We start from the raw sequence: 17,629 nt of genomic DNA, 5'->3' as shown, positions 1-17,629 counted from the left end.
AGAGAAGGTATTTGACAGTGGAAAGAGGTGTCCAAGAGTAGAAGGGGAGGCAGGTGTACCTCAGGATGGCTGGCTCCCTTTTTGAATGTCTTTTGTCCCATGCCTCTCCTCTGACCCCTGAGCCCTTTATCTCCTAGGCTTCCCAGTTTCTCCTCACTTTGCCCTTCCTCCTGTTCTGGAAGGAACTTTCCTACCCGGCTTCTTGGTTGTAACATCACAGTTCCAACACCAGCAACTCAGCCTTGGACTTTGGCCATCCCATGCTCAAATCCTAACTCTGTAAATGCACCCTCTGCTGTGCGGGTGTAAGTGAATGTGTTTGCCTCTCCCCCATGGAAACTCTGGATAGCCTGGGACAATAACGGTTATACCATGGGCTCCTTGGAAGGGTCATCTGTGAGCTCTCCTTTTAATATGTCACTAATTCTCATTGTGTGATTGCTGGTAGGACAGAGCAGCAGGCTTACAGATCTCTTGACTTCTATACCTGTTGACATCTACACCTGTTGAGTTCTATATTTGTTGACTTCTAAGCTCCATCACCATCACCCTCAGCTCCAGACAAAGGCACGTAGAGAGAATTTCTTATTAACATCACCTGCCAATAAAAATGCCGATGGCCAGTGAGCTGAGGCAGGGAGTAAGAAAGAGGTGGGACACTGGTAGGAAGAGATAGGATTCTGGGAAATAGTGAGAGCGTAAAATAGTGAGATTCGGGAGAACATCAGAGAGCTGTGAGGGGAGACATATGTAAACCATCAGGTGGATGAACTCAGGGAGACATTGGGGAGACTCAGAGAAAGGAGTGGGGTTGGGACTGAAGGAGAGGTAATTCACCAAGTGGTAGACATAGGATAGTTTAAATGGTTAACTAAGTTAAGAACTAGTCAGGGACTGAGTCAAAGCTTATGGCCTAGGCATTTAATAATAAATAATTAGTCTCAGAGTCGTCATTCTGGGAGCAGGACTGGAAAAGGAAAAACAGAGTTAAAATGTATTTTAACAAAATCGTGCTATAACTGCGCCCCTCAGGCTAGTTTTGGGTTCCTAACTACATATCCATCACTGATAAAAACCTCTGGGAGTCCAAAGTTCAAGTGTTACACACAGTTCCCAGTTCCCTCCCAAGTCCTGTGCCCCATATTGTTCTCTTATCTCCCACTTCCACCCAGAGGTAGTCAGTAGTTAGCCCACAATCTCCTCCTTCGGGTCTCTTACAGGATGCCTCTTCTAAGCCGTGATTCCATTCTCCTGTCATTATTTTCCCTTTTCACACTGACTCATTGACTGTTTTCTATAGGACTTCTTTAATTCTCCATAGCTTTGGGGGAAGGTCTCATTTTTTTTTCTCTTGGGAGATGAAATATTTTACTTCTTAATGCCCCACTTGGTATCCCAGAGAGTGCCTGGCTCCACATGGGAACTCAGTAGATTACTGTCTCTATCTGCTGCTTATACTCAGTTCTCTGTACTCCTTTTTTATGCCGCCTGTTCATTCATTCATTCATTCATTCATTCCAATGAAGCCTTGCGTGTCAACAGGTGGTTAAAAGTGACATTATAACAAAGATCTATAGGAACACTCCCGAGAAGCAAAAATAGCCATGGGATTACATTCTTCACGGCTGCAAACATTCTGAATTGTGACGCTAACCCTGACACTCATCTAGTCTTTGAACTTCATGTAGTAAACACGTAAACACATAGATCCAGTTGCGTGCCTTGATAGACCTCAGACTTCCAAGAGATGGGGTGCTGTGTAACCAAGTCTAGGAGGCATGAGGTCTACACATGGGAGATACAAGGATGAACTGGAAGGGCCTGATCTTTTCTGAGATGGGACATGTCCCCTTGCTGTATGGTGCATTGTTTAGGGCAAGACGAAAGAGTATTCACATTGGCATGGGTACAGGGAGGTTGTAGGGATAAAAGACCGCAGAAAGGTGCCACAGACACAACTGCACCTGACTCTTCCTTCTCTCACCTCTTACTCACTTTTATTTCCATACTGGAGAAAGAACCCAGGGTCTCACCTGTGTTATGTGCTCAGTCATTGAACTATGCCCCAACTGTGCCATGGTCTCTCCTTCTCTTCTTTTTTCTCAATACCTGGCATGGATCCCAGGGCCTGGCACACACTAAGCACCACCTAGCTGCACCACAGCTCTGGCTGGCATGGGCTTCCTCATTTGTACCTAGAAACGTCTCAGTGTGGGTGTCTTGGCAACAAAAGAAACTGTACTGGCATCAACTCTTCCGAGTTCTTTCAAGTCGAAACACTTTAAAAATTTTGTCCCTGTCTGGCATTGTGCTCACTTACGCATTTTTTTCCCTACATGTAGGATGTGTTAGCATGTTAATTAAGCCTACAGAAGAGACATCTTCTTTATCTCCCAGCTCTTGGAGAGGTGGGACTCAAGGACAAGGAGAAGAACAAAGACCATTTGTGTGGGTATCCTGCTGGTGTTTATGGTCCCCATTATGAGGAAAGAGAGTTGGTACCCCAGAGCATCCCAACACCTTCTGTAGGAAGAGAGTTAATGGGAAACCCAACCAAAGTCTCCTGGTCCTCCTGTGGATGCTAGGTGTCCACCTGGCCTCAGCTCTCTCCCTCTATGCTTGGTGGGATTGCCTACTTAAATTTCACCTCTTTCGAAATTGGCTTTTTAAAGACCTCTTTCTTCCAGTCAGACTGGAGAACGCACCCTCAGCTAATAACTGTAGTTGGCTCAGTTGGTTTTCATCTTCAGTTTTATGGGATTTGAAATGAATAAGTACGTGAAGCAGATGAGTGGACATAGAAAGTGGGGGCGGCTTTGTGGTGGGGTGTATTGTCCTCTCTGCCTATCTCTGTGTCAGGCTGGAAGCCTAGGCTGGCAGCAGCATGAGTAGACATCTGGGGTTGATAGTTCCCAGATTCTTGTACCCCTAAGGCTACACCTGGGCAACCCCTGTGTTAGGACCACATAAGACCAGAAGGGAAGTCTCTCTGGGGACCCTAGATGACAGATACTTATACTTGGAAGACAGTTTTGAGAAATAGGATGCATGTCAGCCATCTTCTGTGCTAACATTTTTTTTCCAAGTGAATTATTTCATGGATGTTCAAGGTGGGGGCACCTTGGGAAGAAAGAAGGAAAGAAAGAATTATTTATAATTGTGGTGTGTGTTGGCGGGAGGGGGGCTGCCTTCTGAGAAACGGTAGATGACAAAGAATAAGTTATCTCTTTATAGATAGAATGTGGCAATAATTGCCTAGTCTCTGGATTCAGAAAGTCATAATCTATTAATTTGATGGATATCAAAAAGCCATAATCTGCCAATCAGGTGTCAGAAGAAAGAGTGCCTGGGAGCTTTGAAGCGTGACATTTAGAATACTGATGGATACCTTTGTTTTCATTCCGACTGTGACGGGTGGAAAGATTCAAACACTTGCAGCCAGCACACTCAGGAGTGAATATCATATCGACAGTCTTAACAATTTTGCAACTTAAAAGTGCTATTGGATCAGTATGTTGGATGGGAGGGGGAAACAAGAACTATAAAAGTCACCCTACAGTGAATTACAGGGAGATAATTTCATCCTACATTCTCACTGACATTAGCTATTATGGGATTGGCTCCTTCGGTTCAATGTGAACTGAGCCTGAGATGACTTCTTTGTAGATTCCCGTGGCCTAGCTTTTACTTCTCTCTACTATGTGGATATATTCGTGAAACACAGCAAGAGGTGCCGAGGAGACCGCGCTAGTCTATTTGTGGAATGTCAGATTGATGGAAGGAAGAAGCTGGCGATGTCACCCACAGGGAGAGAGCTACAGCTCCTCACAGACCCTATAAGCTAGCTAGCTGCTGTGAAGAAAGACACCACGGTCACTGACAGGAAATGGTTTTGACTCCATAGTTCCTTGACAACACGTCATGTATCCAGAAGCCAAACGTAGCTGAAATTTCCCCATTATGATTCCAGCAGTAGAGATGTGCTAGGTATTTCAGAAATCACTTTTATTTTTAAAAAAGAATGAGACAAGAGCTTACGGAGCCCAGGCTGGCCTCAGAGTTGCTATGTGGAACTTTGAACTTTTGATCCTCTGCCTCCACCTCCCAAGCACTGGAATTGAAGGTGTATGCCACCATGCCTGGTTTATGCAGTGCTGGGTTTATTCATGAAACCCAGGGTTTCATGAATGTCGCATCCACCCTGACCAGCAGGAAAGACGCAGCACCACGTTGTCCTTCTTCAAGTAGGTTTATTCAGGAACACTTAGCATTGCAATGCAGGAACAGGAATCCCCCGAACAACCCTTGGGGCATGCCTTAAATACTCTACTGACTCCTCCCAATCACCCCAGTCACGTAACTGCAGTCCATTGGTTCACAGCAAGTGACGACACCTCAGGTGAACTGACGAGGCATGGCATCTGCGCAGTGCAGGCGAATGGGATGTGGCTAAGTCTGAGGTAATGAGGAAGTCAGGCGCAGGTCATAAGACCTGGCAGCAGTCCCAGGCGCCATCTTGGGGCTGTGGCCACACCCGCTCCTCACATATGAATATGGGGCAAGCTCTATAGCAACTGAGCTACATCCGTAGTTTCTGTGTACTTAAAAAAAAATGTATACAAAGATCGTTCCTAGGGCAGAGTTCACCACACCACTAACATCATCTTCCCGGAACCTGTAGGCATAGCTCAGGCATGCTCCTTTCTGCTTTTCCTCTGATGAAGGTCAAGTTAAAGAGGACATTATCCTGAAAGTTTAGCCTCTATGACTTCTCTCTCCTTAATTCAGACACCTTGTTAAAAGAGCAGAGAGCAGGCCAAGTGTGATGGTCTGTCTATGCTCAGCCCAGGGAGTGGCACTATTAGAAGGTGTGGCCTGGTTGGAGTGGGTGTGTCACTGTTGGTTGTGGGCTATAAGACCCTCATCCTTGCTGCCTGGAAGCCAGTATTTTGCTAGCGGCCTTCAGATGAAGATGTAGAACTCTCAGCTCCTCCTGTACCATGCCTGCCTGGATGCTGCCATGTTCCTCCTACTTTGATGATAATGGACAGAACCTCTGGGCCTGTGAGCCAGCCCCAATTAAATATTGTCCTTATGAGAGTTACCTTGGTCAGGGTGTCTGCTCACAGCAGTAAAACCCTAACTAAGACATCAAGTGAACCAGATCCTGCATATAGTCACATAGCTATGCTGGGTCTGCACCATGCACCCAGAGGTCAGAGCAGCCATCTGCTGCAGGCTTCTTTCCCTTAGAGGAATCAGCTCCCCTAGGCTTTGCTCAAACTCAATCCTATTTCTGTTTTTGAAGAGAAGAATGGAGAGAGAGAGAGAGAGAGAGAGAGAGAGAGAGAGAGAGAGAGAGAGAGAGGCTTATTAGCACAGTCTGTGCTCCTTAGCACTTGAGGTGCTTTTTTCGTGATACTTTATCTTCAGTAATGATGTCATCTCTGCTCCTGGCCCTCAGTGACTCACTCACATGATGAGTCCCTCTGTTTACCCACCCCCCAAGCTCCTGAGCTCCCGGCACAGCTGTCTACCTGCTCTCTTTCTTGTGTGTCTGAAAGGCACCCCGGATTTCACAGTTTCCAACTCAACTAATGATCTTCATCCCCGGACCTCCCTGCTTGGTGTCCTTCCCCCATTTCTCTCTGGCCAGCTCTGTCCCTCTCTCGGATACAGGTTTGATTCTGTTCACTGTGTCTGGTAGACATTGCAGGGATCCGCCTGCTTCTCCCACCTCTGTTGGTGGCACCTGTCTGAGCTATCTTAATTTCTGCTCTGAATATCAGTATGTCTCCAGCCGGTTTCACCACAGCCATTTGATCTGCACTCTTCTAGCTATGATATTCTCTTGAAAGTGTCAACGGGATGGATATGGCCATGGCACTCTATTGCCCAACATCCTTCAATGACTTGCTACATCTACAGGGAGTAAACACAAGCAAGACCTTCCTATGTGCCGCTAGCCTCTGTGTGGGACTCACTTACCCATGCCCATGTCTTGACACCATAGTCTTTACACACAAGCAACAAGGGTAAAGACCTTGTGGTTCAGTTGCTGAGACCAGCCCACGGGGTTGCCCTCATCACCTCTGCTACCTTACCTAAAGCCTTTCCCCCAGGCTCAGGGTCCTTACTCTGTTGGGTCTCAGCTCTATTGGCAGATCTTAGGGACGGCTGATCCTCAGTCAAGATTGTTTGTCCTCCTTTTCTCTTGGTAGCCACCACATGCCTCTTCTCTAAAGCCCCAGTGACAGAGAGATTCCTATTTACTTATGGTGACCATGTGATAAGTTTATGAGAGATTGGGGGGGGGACCCTCTGAATCCCACTGCTGAGCACAAGGCTTGGTGGTACATAGGTTATTAATAAGTAATGACTGAATTAATGGGTACCTGGGTCAGGAACACAAAATTAGACTCCTCCAACATATCAGAAATATAGAGTTCATTCTTAGTAAAAGTTTGGAAGAATCAGAGACATGTTTCAGGTCCAATATTCCAGGTTCATAAAACCTCATGCAATATTATGTGTATATTTGTGTATATGTGTATGTATATATATATATTACATACACACATATATTATATTATATTATATTATATTATATTACATTATATTACATTATATTACATTATATTATATTATGCACAACAGCAATAGTAGAGTTGAGGGAACCTGACACCACAGTGACACAATTTTTCTTTCATGTGTACCCATGAATTTCTGAAAGTAGGAATTGGCTATTATCCCTGAAACACATCACTTCTTCTTTTTCTGTCTTCACAGTTGCAGCATGTCTTGGGTAAGCCTTTCTTTAAGAGTCCAAGCTAGGTGAGCTTGCCTTCTGACTTTGATCTTATAGATTCACCATCTCAGAGTGATTGATGGCTTCTTGACTCCTGTTGGAAAAATGGCTGCCAGTATGATCTGAGGAAATCTATAGTCTCAAATCAAGCATAATCTTATCATGTCATGATCAGAATAGGAGGAGTACTGTTTGGGAGTCTTGGATGTACCTTACTCATCTGCAGTCCTCTGTGCCCTCTCTGGTAGCCTCCTCAATTCTCTGGGGGAAGCATCTGTCATGGGGCTCCTTCTCCCAGAAGCACACTGATGCCAAACATGTTGTCTGTTGGGCATACAGACCCACAAATGAATGGGTGGTTGATTGATCATGTCTCACATTGGTATAATCCACAGGGTTAGACCAAGGGGAAAGCAGGGGGAGATCGAAACACAACCTTTACTAATTCCAGTTTAAAATACAAGCTCATGTTCTACAGGAAGGCTTCATATTCTTTAGCTTTAAAAGCTCAATTTTCTGTGTCACTGTTGCTCCAGTTCCGAGTAATTTTTTGCAAGGTATGAGTGTTTGCTTTGAGCTTATCTCCTCTCAGTCCCGGCAGTTCATCCCTGAAGGGCAAGGACTTGTTCTGTTTATCCTCTTATCCTTGGAAAGTCTCGTCACCTTAGCTGGTTCCAAGTACTGAAAACTTTTTCTTGACTGAAACAAAGCCTTTTACAGAGACAAAGAAGCCTGGCAGGAGCAGAGGGCTGAAGGGAGCCGGATGCTGAGCCTTTGCTTGATTTGTGGGATGAGCACCATTGAGTATCAGATGATGCCAAGGGTAACTGTCTGTTGCTTTGAGAGGTAACATTTGGTGACAGTCACATCCTTAAAGAGCCTGGACCACCACACTTCTCAAAATATTGTGAAGTCTATATTAATTAAGGAGATCCTATTCTAAAATGAAGCACAAAACGAAATCACTTTCATTAACCATCTCAGAGAGCCAACCTCAGTGGGACTGTGAGAGTCCAGGGAACACAGACATTACAATTTGGAAGTAAGAACGCCAAATCAAAGGACAGTTGGGTTGGACACTACTATGGGTGATCAAGGAATATTCTCCACAACGCCCTCCCAAGAAAACCATAGGAAGCACTCACAGATGTCTGTCTCTGGGAGGGGGGGAAGGGAAGGCTTGTTGCTCATGGCTGATTAGTCAAGGCAGTGCCAGAGATATCATCTCCCTTGCATTCTTCAGTCATGTCACTATGACACATACTCTGTGTTCTCTGTGGTATTCTACTGCAAGATGTCTGGTAAATCAGGGGACAAAGTGGGTATGAGAGACAGAGCCCAAACCAGGTGCTCCCTGTTCACACTAGAACTAGCTGGTTGTCAGGGCTGTGACTAAAGAGCGAGTGGGCAGGAACTGACAAGTATCCAGAATACGTTCTAGTTTAGATATGACCTTAAAATAATTTATAAAGACCCATGCCCTTTCAGGCCTATAAGCCTGAAAGTCCATGTGGTTTAATTCTTAGTGGAAACAGTAAGAAATTAACACTTGAGAGGATGGCGAAGTGTGGAATCTGAGGCAGAAGATAACTGTTTGACAAGTCTAATAATAATACAGTAAATAGAAACACAGACTATCATCAGACTATTTGCATCAGACTATCACAGTTTTGAATCCTGCCTCTGCTGCTTCCCAGGGTAACCTTAGGAAAGTATTGGTTTTAGTTTTATCATCAGAAAATGTGAAAGTAAATGGAACCCTCATAATAGTTAAAGGTTTTACAATGGGAAATTTTTTCTTATGCTTTGAATAAGAATGTCCCCATAGACCCCTGTATTTGAATGCTTAATCATTAGCAAGTGGCACTACTTAGAAGGATTAGGGGCTGTGGCCTTATTGGAGGAAGTGTATCCACTTGGGTGGACACACTTTGGGGTTTCAGAATCCCTGCCAGGCCCATTGCCTCTCTCTTCCTATTGCCTGAGGATCTAGAGGTAGGATTCTCAGCTCCTTCATGTCTACTGCGTGTTCCCAGGCTTCTGCTCATGCTGATAATGTGCTAAACCTCTGAAAGTTTAAGCAAGCCCATGAATGCTCTCCTTGATCAGAGTTGCCACAGTCATGGTGTCTCTTCATAGCAATAAAACCCTAATGAAGACAGAACCCTAGTAACAGTCCCTGTTGGTACCAGGGACTCGAGTATTGCAGGGATTGAGATATCTGACTATGCTGCTTGTTGGTAGAGTGTGGACTTTGGCAATTTGGATTAGGAAGTCAGTTGAACACTTTAAGCAGGGTCATGCTGGTAGGAGCAAGGAAGACAATGTTGCTAAGAGCAGTGTAGATTATAATGGTCTGCTTGAAAGGTTTCATAGGACAAGAACATTAGAAAGTGACCTGGGGAATGACTCTTGTGATATTTTGGTGAAGACTATGGCTGCATTTTTCCATTATTTGCCCCCCTCCCCATCTTCTTGAGGCTAATTTGAAGAGTTTGGGATTAATAGTGTTAGCAGAGAAGATCTCAAGACAGCCTAGCATTGACTGTGTCATGTGGTTGCTAGTGGTCACTCTTATACCAATCTATAATGAAAAGGAGACAGGAAAAATACAAAATGTATAGTTTGATGAGGAAAAAGGGTACAGGGAAGAGTAATGGAGCTAAGTCCATTGCTCAAAACAGTGAAGGAAACCACCATCAACAGAAAGTCAGAAAGATGATGCAGAGGTAGTTCAATAAAGGGGCCATATTCCAGTCCCAGCAAGTGGAAACTTGGCAGCTTTGGCCATGTGGTTCTAGCTTTAGTGTCAAGGATATAAAAACGAAGTTGTGAAATCTTCCTCCTTGACTAAAGAAAGCCACTGAGGCCAGGCCTGCGTCAGGGGACTCCCTGCATGGAGGCCCAGAGAGACCATTTCAAGAAGCTGTAAAGAATGAAGCTTAGATTTGGTTGGAGGTCCCAGGATGTTGGAAACACCAGAGCTGTGGGGTATCTGTCAAAGAGAACTAACAGGGTATGGAGACAGCCCAAGAGAGAGAATCAGGTTGCACTCAACAAACCTGGAAGGAGTTGAAGATCTGAATAGTTCTTGAACATCAGACATGGACTATTTTCAGAGATGTGGGTGATCTTGAAGAAACGAATGAAAGGCAGTTCTGTGCATGTGTGTGTGCTCTTGTGAAAGGCTGTCACTACCCCAAGGCCTGGAAGCTTGAGGTGAAAGAGATCATAAACATCTCTATTGGAACTAAGTGGACAGGCTCCTGGGATTGGACCCTGTGGGAAAAGCTTGTGGGGGAAAGTAGTATGAGCTTTCATCTGTCCTGTAGGTTCCTCCCATGAAGAAAGGAACTGGAAAACATGAAAGAGAGCTAGAGCAGAAGGCAGCCCATGTAGCCTAAGGACCTAGAACATGAATGAATCTAGCAGGTATGGAGAACTGACCTAAGAAGTCTGTATATACACATAGTGTTCTTGTCATTCTTCAAAGAAGCCAGAGCTTGGGAGTGTTCTGTCAGATCCAAAACAATGAGGGCTGTATTTCTAGTTGAAGGAGCATTCCTCAACTAGAAAAAGAGTGAACTCATGTGTATCACTGACCCTCCTGACACTATGTCAGAATAACTCAAGAGGGAAAGGATTTATTTTGGCTCAAGTTTTGAGATGGTAAAGTCCATCATGGCAAGGAACACACCATGGAGTTCAGCAGTGTGTGTGTCAGGAGGTACATCTTGGACTTTTTACATCTCAGGGGGCTCAAGGATCAGATAGAACTATAGTTACTTTATCTCTCAAAGCCAATCCCCAATGATCCCCTACTTGTCTGAGAACCATAGGACCCTATGGGATCACTTCACATGAAGACCATAACATCACCCATGATGCAACCTGGATAGGTCGTGATAGCAAAATGCTGAGCTCAATAATCCAGGAAAAAAAGGATCATGGACAGCATGATCTCAAAGACAGGAAGAGTATAAAACAGACACAGGATTCAGATTTATGGTTGTTGGCAATAGGAGAGAATGGGATGAGAGTGGATGTTGACGGGATAGGAATCCTCTCTGGGGAGATTGCACTGTCAGAACAGGACAGTAGTGATGGCTGTACAGCATGGTAAACATAATCAGTCCCATCAGTGGTAAATCATGTGTCATGTTCAATCCATCATAACTAAACCACGAAGTAGACAGGAGGGAGCTGTCTTCTGTAAAGTTCAAGTGTTCCCCTATTCACGGACTGAACAGGGCATCTAAATGCACTTGATCTTCACTAGCTGTGGACTTGGTAGAGAGAAAACTGATGCTATTCAAGGTGCTCTCACCTTTGGGTAGTTCAACCATTCAAGCCAGATCCACTTATAGTTCACCCGAGGGCTCTATCCAGCTGCTGAACCTAGTGTTCACACGCAGGGAAGATGGGGGCCACCCAGATCTCAGGAGCAAGGTTTAGTCAAGATCTGAAAAGAAGTGGTCACATCAATACCACCCTAGCTGCCCTCAGGTTTGGCTTGAGGACCTGTGTGCTCTGCTCTGTCTTCTGAGGACCTGAGTAGACACCAGATGTCTATTCACTGGTCCCATTCTATCCTGTTGTGTCCTCTCCTTTTTCCCATCTCCACTCTTCATATCCCTCCTAGCTCTTCCTCCACTTCCCAGATCAGCTACTGCTTGCAAGTTCTTGTCTAGGGATTTATAATATCTATAAAGTAATACCAGATAACATTGAAATCTCATTATGAAAGTACAGCAAGAAGACACTGGCTTGTGCTCGTTTTGCCGTTCCTGTTTCCAATGACAAGGCTGTCTTTATGTATCAGACAAATCATTGTCATCGCTCCTCAGATATCAATGTCAGCAGCATCCCTCAGGGAGGGTGTTCAAAGTGCAGATTCCTAGCCTTCTTGTTCAGATATGCAGATTCAGTACTTCCAGGGGCAGGGTCTGGGAATCTGTAATGATCGAGTTCTACCTACTCATGTGTGTGTGTGTGTGTGTGTGTGTGTGTGTGTGTGTGTGAATGGCAGCTTGTCATTCCTCATGATACTAGCCACTTTGTTCTTGAGACAGTTTCTCACTTCACCATAGAAGGCAGCATGTCAGCTGAGTGGGCAGCCAGTGATCCCAAGGAGGATGGTTAATCTCAATTGGCAACCCCATGAGATGAAGAATCATTTGCAAGGTGGGCCTCTGAGCATGTCTGTGGGGGCTATCTTGATCAGGTCAATTAAAAAGGGAAGACCTGCCCTCTATGGGTGGCACCATTCCCTAGGCTGGGATACTAACTAGTTTTTAAAAGGGGAAAGTGAGCTGAACACAGTGCCCATTGTGGATACACCCTGATTGGTTACCCCAAGTCCCGCTTCCGTGCCTTCCCTACCAGGATGGAGTGTAATCTTGAATTGTGAGCCTAGATAGCCCTGTTCGCCCTATGTTGCTTTTTTTTTCATGGTGTTTGATCACAACAAGAAAAGAAATGGACACCCATGGATCTGCTTGTGTCTGCCTCTTAGCACTGGGTTTGCAAGCGTATATCACCAGGCCAGGCTTTTCTTTTAATACCGATTTTAGGAATCAAATTTGGATCCTTATGCTTTTGCAGCGAGTTTTTTTTTTTCCACATGAGCCAACAGAATGGAAACAGTCGTGATGTCCCGAAAGGCTGCCTGCGGAGGCTTCTGGGAGCTTCTGGTTGGGATGGCGCTCCTACAACTCTGCTCCCTGGGATCCTGCAGAGATTCCATTCACTCTTTCCTTTCTCTTAAACTGGTGGGAATCCTTGGTCATGTGTGCAGTTAATTTCAGCCTTTAATAATCATTAAGTAAAGAGAGTGAAATATCTACAGTAAGTAATTACATAAAACATGCTTCTGGCAATATTTGCCCCCTTGGAAATTCAAACAGGAAGTCTCCAAGGAGCAAGGTTGTATTCTTAGAGGTGGACACAAAGTAATTGAGCTTAGCTAATGGAGATAATTAATTAGGAAATGGATGTTCTCACTTCGGAGAAAATTATTGGAGGGATCTCCCAGAAGGCTTAGCCCCTCTGCTCTTGCTCAAATCAGTGGCATCCAGAGTGTGACAGCTCGGCCACACAGAGTAACTCAAAGGGCAGAGAGCTGGCCCAGTGATGTGGGCCTGCAATCCTAGGTACTCAGGAAGCTGAGACAGAAGGATCATTGGTTCAAGATTGGAGAGCTGGGTTAGAGGGCTAAAGATGAAGCCTAGACTTGAGTGCTTGCCTAACATTACAAGGACCTGGACCGAAACCTCACTACTGGGCTCAGAATACAGCTCCAAGGATTGAACCCAAAAGCCTTGTGTTCAATCTCCAGTAGGTGTGGTGGTACACACCTTTAATCCTAGCACTTAGGAGATAGAGGCAGGGGGAGAAGAAGTTCAAGGTTATTCTGGGTTGAGTTGGAGGTTAAGCTAGTGCACATAAGTCCCATCATAGAAAAAGTATATCCATGATACTATTTGTTATTGTTTTAGATAGTTTGTTTGTTCTTAAAGAAAGGCTTTAGCCAGAAAGATGCTTGGCTCTAAGAATGTTCTCCATTCAGGAAGCTGTACTGGGTAAGGCCAAGGTTTGAGTCTCAGCTTCTCTGTAGAAGCTCTCTGTACTTGGCCATGCTTGATAATAGTCATCCTTAATGGAACTTGGTACTTTGTGCACAGGTCTTGCAATAATAAGTGCAGTAATAAGCATCCGGTGAAACTGCTCTTCAGAAAACAACTTGGGAATGAGAGGGCACTGCCCAGGCCCTCCATGTGTAGGCCCTGCGCTTTGCTTCCTATGCTGGGTTCCCTTTGTGATCCTTTTCTACCCAAGTTTGCACTGAAAGAGCCTGCATTCTGGCCTGATCTTCCTGGCTTGCCTGCTCGTTAGCACCATCTTCATCTCTTCTGGTTCCAAATACTAAGGCTTTCTTGTTTAATGTGTCTGGCCACTGGGCCTGCTTCTGCTGCTTTCAAGAGGCTGACCTTCCATCTTAGCCCTATGGTTAGCCATGCAGTAGGAGCCTGACAGCCCAGCGGTAAGGGCGTGCATCCCGGTCCTTTAACCCCATCTTCTGCAGTTTGCTCACTTCTGGGTCAGCCAGGCCAAGGAACATGCAGTATGCTTAGAATCTAAAAGCCTACAGATGATGTTGCCCTTCAGTCCTTCTGGGTCAGCAAGATAGGGGTCAGGCCTTGGAGGTCAGAAGCAAGGCACGTGAGTGCTCATGGGTTGAAAAATGCATCTGTTACCCAGGCTGAGGCTCGTTTGTCTTGCCCACCAGCTATCCACACCATTGAACTCAATCGATAGTTATTGAATGAGAGAGAAACTGTGGCCCAGGCTGAGGAGGCAGAGACCTGTTACAGATGATATTTGCGCTTTCTGGTGGTGGCAGATATTACATTAGGTGCCCATCAGGAACTGTCACAGAGAGGCATTTGTTTTCTCTGTTGATAAAGGCATGTGCTTTGTATTCTTTTGCAGAACCAACAGATCTATAATGTATGTTCTTTTCACTCTCCTATCTTCCCTTCTCTTATTAAGTTTATGGTAGGGAGTAGGATGGGGAATGTCTGTCCTGCTGTCTGCCCCTTCCTAAAGGCAGTCTCTTTACAAGGCAGTGGAAGAGGGGAGGGGAGAGGGAATGGAGAGTGAAGGTCAGAGCGAACAGATCCTGAGGAGTTATAGACTCATGCCTTTTGGGGGAAATGGTCCAATAACAGGGACAATACCTGGGTTTAGACAGTGGCAAATGCCCATGTGACAGGTCTTTAAGGCTCTGTTTTAGAACTCAGAACAAAAGGTGACTCATGTATGTATTCCTGAAAATGATGCCACCTGGGCCACATATGAGCGTCTCAGGGGATCATTTTCTTAGATAGGTACAGCCTCTCTGCCATATCCAGGAGAGAAAAATGTGTGGGGAGCCACTATCCAGTACTGGCTGTCTTGGACTGTTTGCCAAGAGTCTAAAACTGTAGTCAGTTTTAGCAACTGATGTCTGCTGTGTGACACAGACGAAGCCATTGGGTTGCACGGACTGACTGCATGTTCACCGTGATGGCTTAACAAGTGTGCAATGAAGTTGTGGTTCGGGGAGTTATTTCCCAATAGCTCTTTAAAAAATGTGAACACTAGGTAGATTCTATCTTGAGTCTATATTGATTCTGCAGAATGAAAGTACCTACAAGAGCTCTTGACTCTTTGTCTAAATGATTGAGTTCGTTGGCATGGGGAGATAAGGTCCAGAAGACAGAACACTAGGTGGATTATCCTCTTCAGAACCAACCTGGAGGCATATCAGTGGCCACTCAGAGCCCACACCTTAGCGCTGGCCTAAGTATGCTTAGGTTGCTAGTTATGCTTTCCTGGGTATGGCTTCCTCTTCTAAGTTGAGGAAGGTAAAAATTGGAGAGTAATTACCACACCCTTAAAGGAGAAATGCTTAAAATTTGCTTGGAAATGATTTTCAATGACTGTTCAGGCTTAATGCAATGCTCTGAGATGGGGCACCTAGATCCTAGATAGACACACAGCTTACAGTGACAGCTGGGATGCTCCCTACCGAGCCACGCATGAGTTATCATATTTCCACGTGTGACTCCAAGTGGAGTCTTCCACAATAAGGTCAGCTGTGGGGAAATGATCCAACCAAGGGGGTAGTGCTCCAGTGTTATTGGAGACACATTTTGGTTTACAAACTTAGCAAACACGGAGTGGCTTTAAATGAGATCCGACGCCCTCTTCTGGTGTGTCTGAAAACAGCTACAATGTACTTACATATATAATAAATAAATTTTAAAAAATAATGAATAAGAGCTCAGAGGCTGGGCTGTCCCAGGCCAAAGCCCTGGCAGGGTCTATGTCTGATGGGATCTGCATCCATATACCTGGCTGTCTCTGATCCCCTCATCTTGGGGAGTAGGAAGGGGGCTCTATGGAAACTCTGTCATTGCAACTTTAGACACATGCTTGGGGGCTCTGTTCTCATGATCTAACTACTTCCAAAAGAGCCTCTTCCTCCTAACCTGAAGGGTTTTGATTTAACGTACAGATTCTCTCTCTCTCTCTCTCTCTCTCTCTCTCTCTCTCTCTCTCTCTCTCTCTCTCTCCCTCCCTCCCTCCCTCCCTCTCCCTCTCTCTCTCCTCTCTCTCTCTCTCCCCCCCTCTCTCCCCCTCTCCCTCTCCCTCTCCCTCTCCCTCTCCCTCTCCCTCTCTCTCTCTCTCTCTCTCTCTCTCTCTCTCTCTCTCTCTCTGTCTCTCTCTTTTGTATTCATGTTGCAGGTCCATGTATACATTCACATGTGTGTGCTTGTATGTGGAGGTCAGAGGATCATTTCTCAGTAGGTGTCCACCTTTCCTTTTGAGACAGTTTCTTGATAGAATGTGTAGTTCTCAGAATAGGCTAGGCTGGCTGCCCAGTGAGCTCCTGGCATCTCCCTATATCTGCCTCCCCCAAACTGGAACTAAAACATCTGTCGCCATGCCTCTTTTGTTTGTTATGTGGGTTCTGGGGTTCAGAATCATAATCATGATTATGTGGTAAGCACTTGACTAAACCATCTCCCCAGAGTCCTCAATTAGGGGGAGATACAGATATTGAAAACATAACACAGATCATATAAAAACATTTATGTAGCAAAAAATGACCAGTTGATCAACAGCTGTCAACAGAGACATACGTTCAGGTGTGTATGTTGGTACATAAGACCTCTCAGTCTATGAAGCCAGTGGGTATCCTAGAACATTCGTTTTTGTGGGTTCTCTCTGCCTGGCGTTCTTTGCTTTTCATTAATCCTTGGCTCCCAGGAAGAGGCTCAACAAAGTGTAGAAAGTTCTACCATGCCTAGGGTACCATCTCAGAGGTTTTAAAACAGAACCTCTGTCTATCTTAAAGAGACCATCTGATGAGTGTATGTGTGTGTGTGTGTGTGTGTGTGTGTGTGTGTGTGTGTGTGTATGTGTATGTCTGTCTGAGAGTGAGTGTGTGAGAGTGAGTGTGTGTGCACGTGTGTGAGTGTGTATGTGTGTGTGAGCGTGTGTGTGTATTCATCATACTTAGTGATGGAGTTCACAAAAATACTTTCATTCGACTGTATCACATCCTTACACCACATTCACGCCCCACACCCTCTGCGTCCCCCTCCCCCCCCCCCCCCCCCCCCCCCCCCCCGCTGCTAGTTTGCTACCTTTCTTCAAATGGCCCTACTTCTCCCTCATACACATGAGTGGCTTTCAGGGCTACCTGTTGGGAATGGCTCCACCCACCCCATGGCGCCCTCTTGTGGTTATGTCAAGATGAGTCGGCACAGAGCACCAAGAGAGTCAAGGTGGAAAGAATGGGTGGAGTTTCCCTTCCCTGTTGTATGCAGTGAATGAGAACTAATCCTTTCTTTTCTGACTGCAGTGGAAGTGTAGTGACCTTCTTAGCACCCCACACCCTTCTCAGACATTCAGGAGTGCAGCTTTTGCAGAACATGTGTGTTTGTGGGGACCATGGCATATCCACAAAATATTTGTGGCTTTCTTTTTTTAAGATCTAGCTTTATATTTAATTATGTATGAGTGAGTCTGGGGATATGTGGATAGGAGGTGATCTCAGAGGCCAAAAGAGGGCGCCATAACCTCTGGAGCTGGAATTAGATGTGGTTGTGAGCTACCCAACATGGGTACCGGGAACCAAACCTGAGTCCTCTGAAAACACGGCCTGTGCTGTTAACTGTGAGCCATCTTTCCAGCTCCATAATTTGCAGTTTAAACCTCGGTAGCCCAAGAGTAACCAAGTCTTTCCTTGTTAAACCAGGATAGGCGCTC

At 45.4% G+C, this 17,629-nt stretch overlaps 1 protein-coding gene across 1 annotated transcript in view; it reads left to right on the top strand.

The window, feature by feature from the left end:
• Positions 1 to 17,629, top strand: part of Cdh13 (cadherin 13) — a 1,034,078-nt gene that overhangs the window by 36,762 nt on the left and 979,687 nt on the right. The gene's annotated exons all lie outside the window — the stretch shown is intronic.

Source organism: Mus caroli, unplaced genomic scaffold (assembly GCF_978045245.1).
Source record: "Mus caroli unplaced genomic scaffold, Mus_caroli_1 scaffold_10, whole genome shotgun sequence".
Lineage (NCBI taxonomy): Eukaryota > Metazoa > Chordata > Mammalia > Rodentia > Muridae > Mus > Mus caroli.
This window is presented reverse-complemented; position numbering and strand designations above follow the sequence as displayed.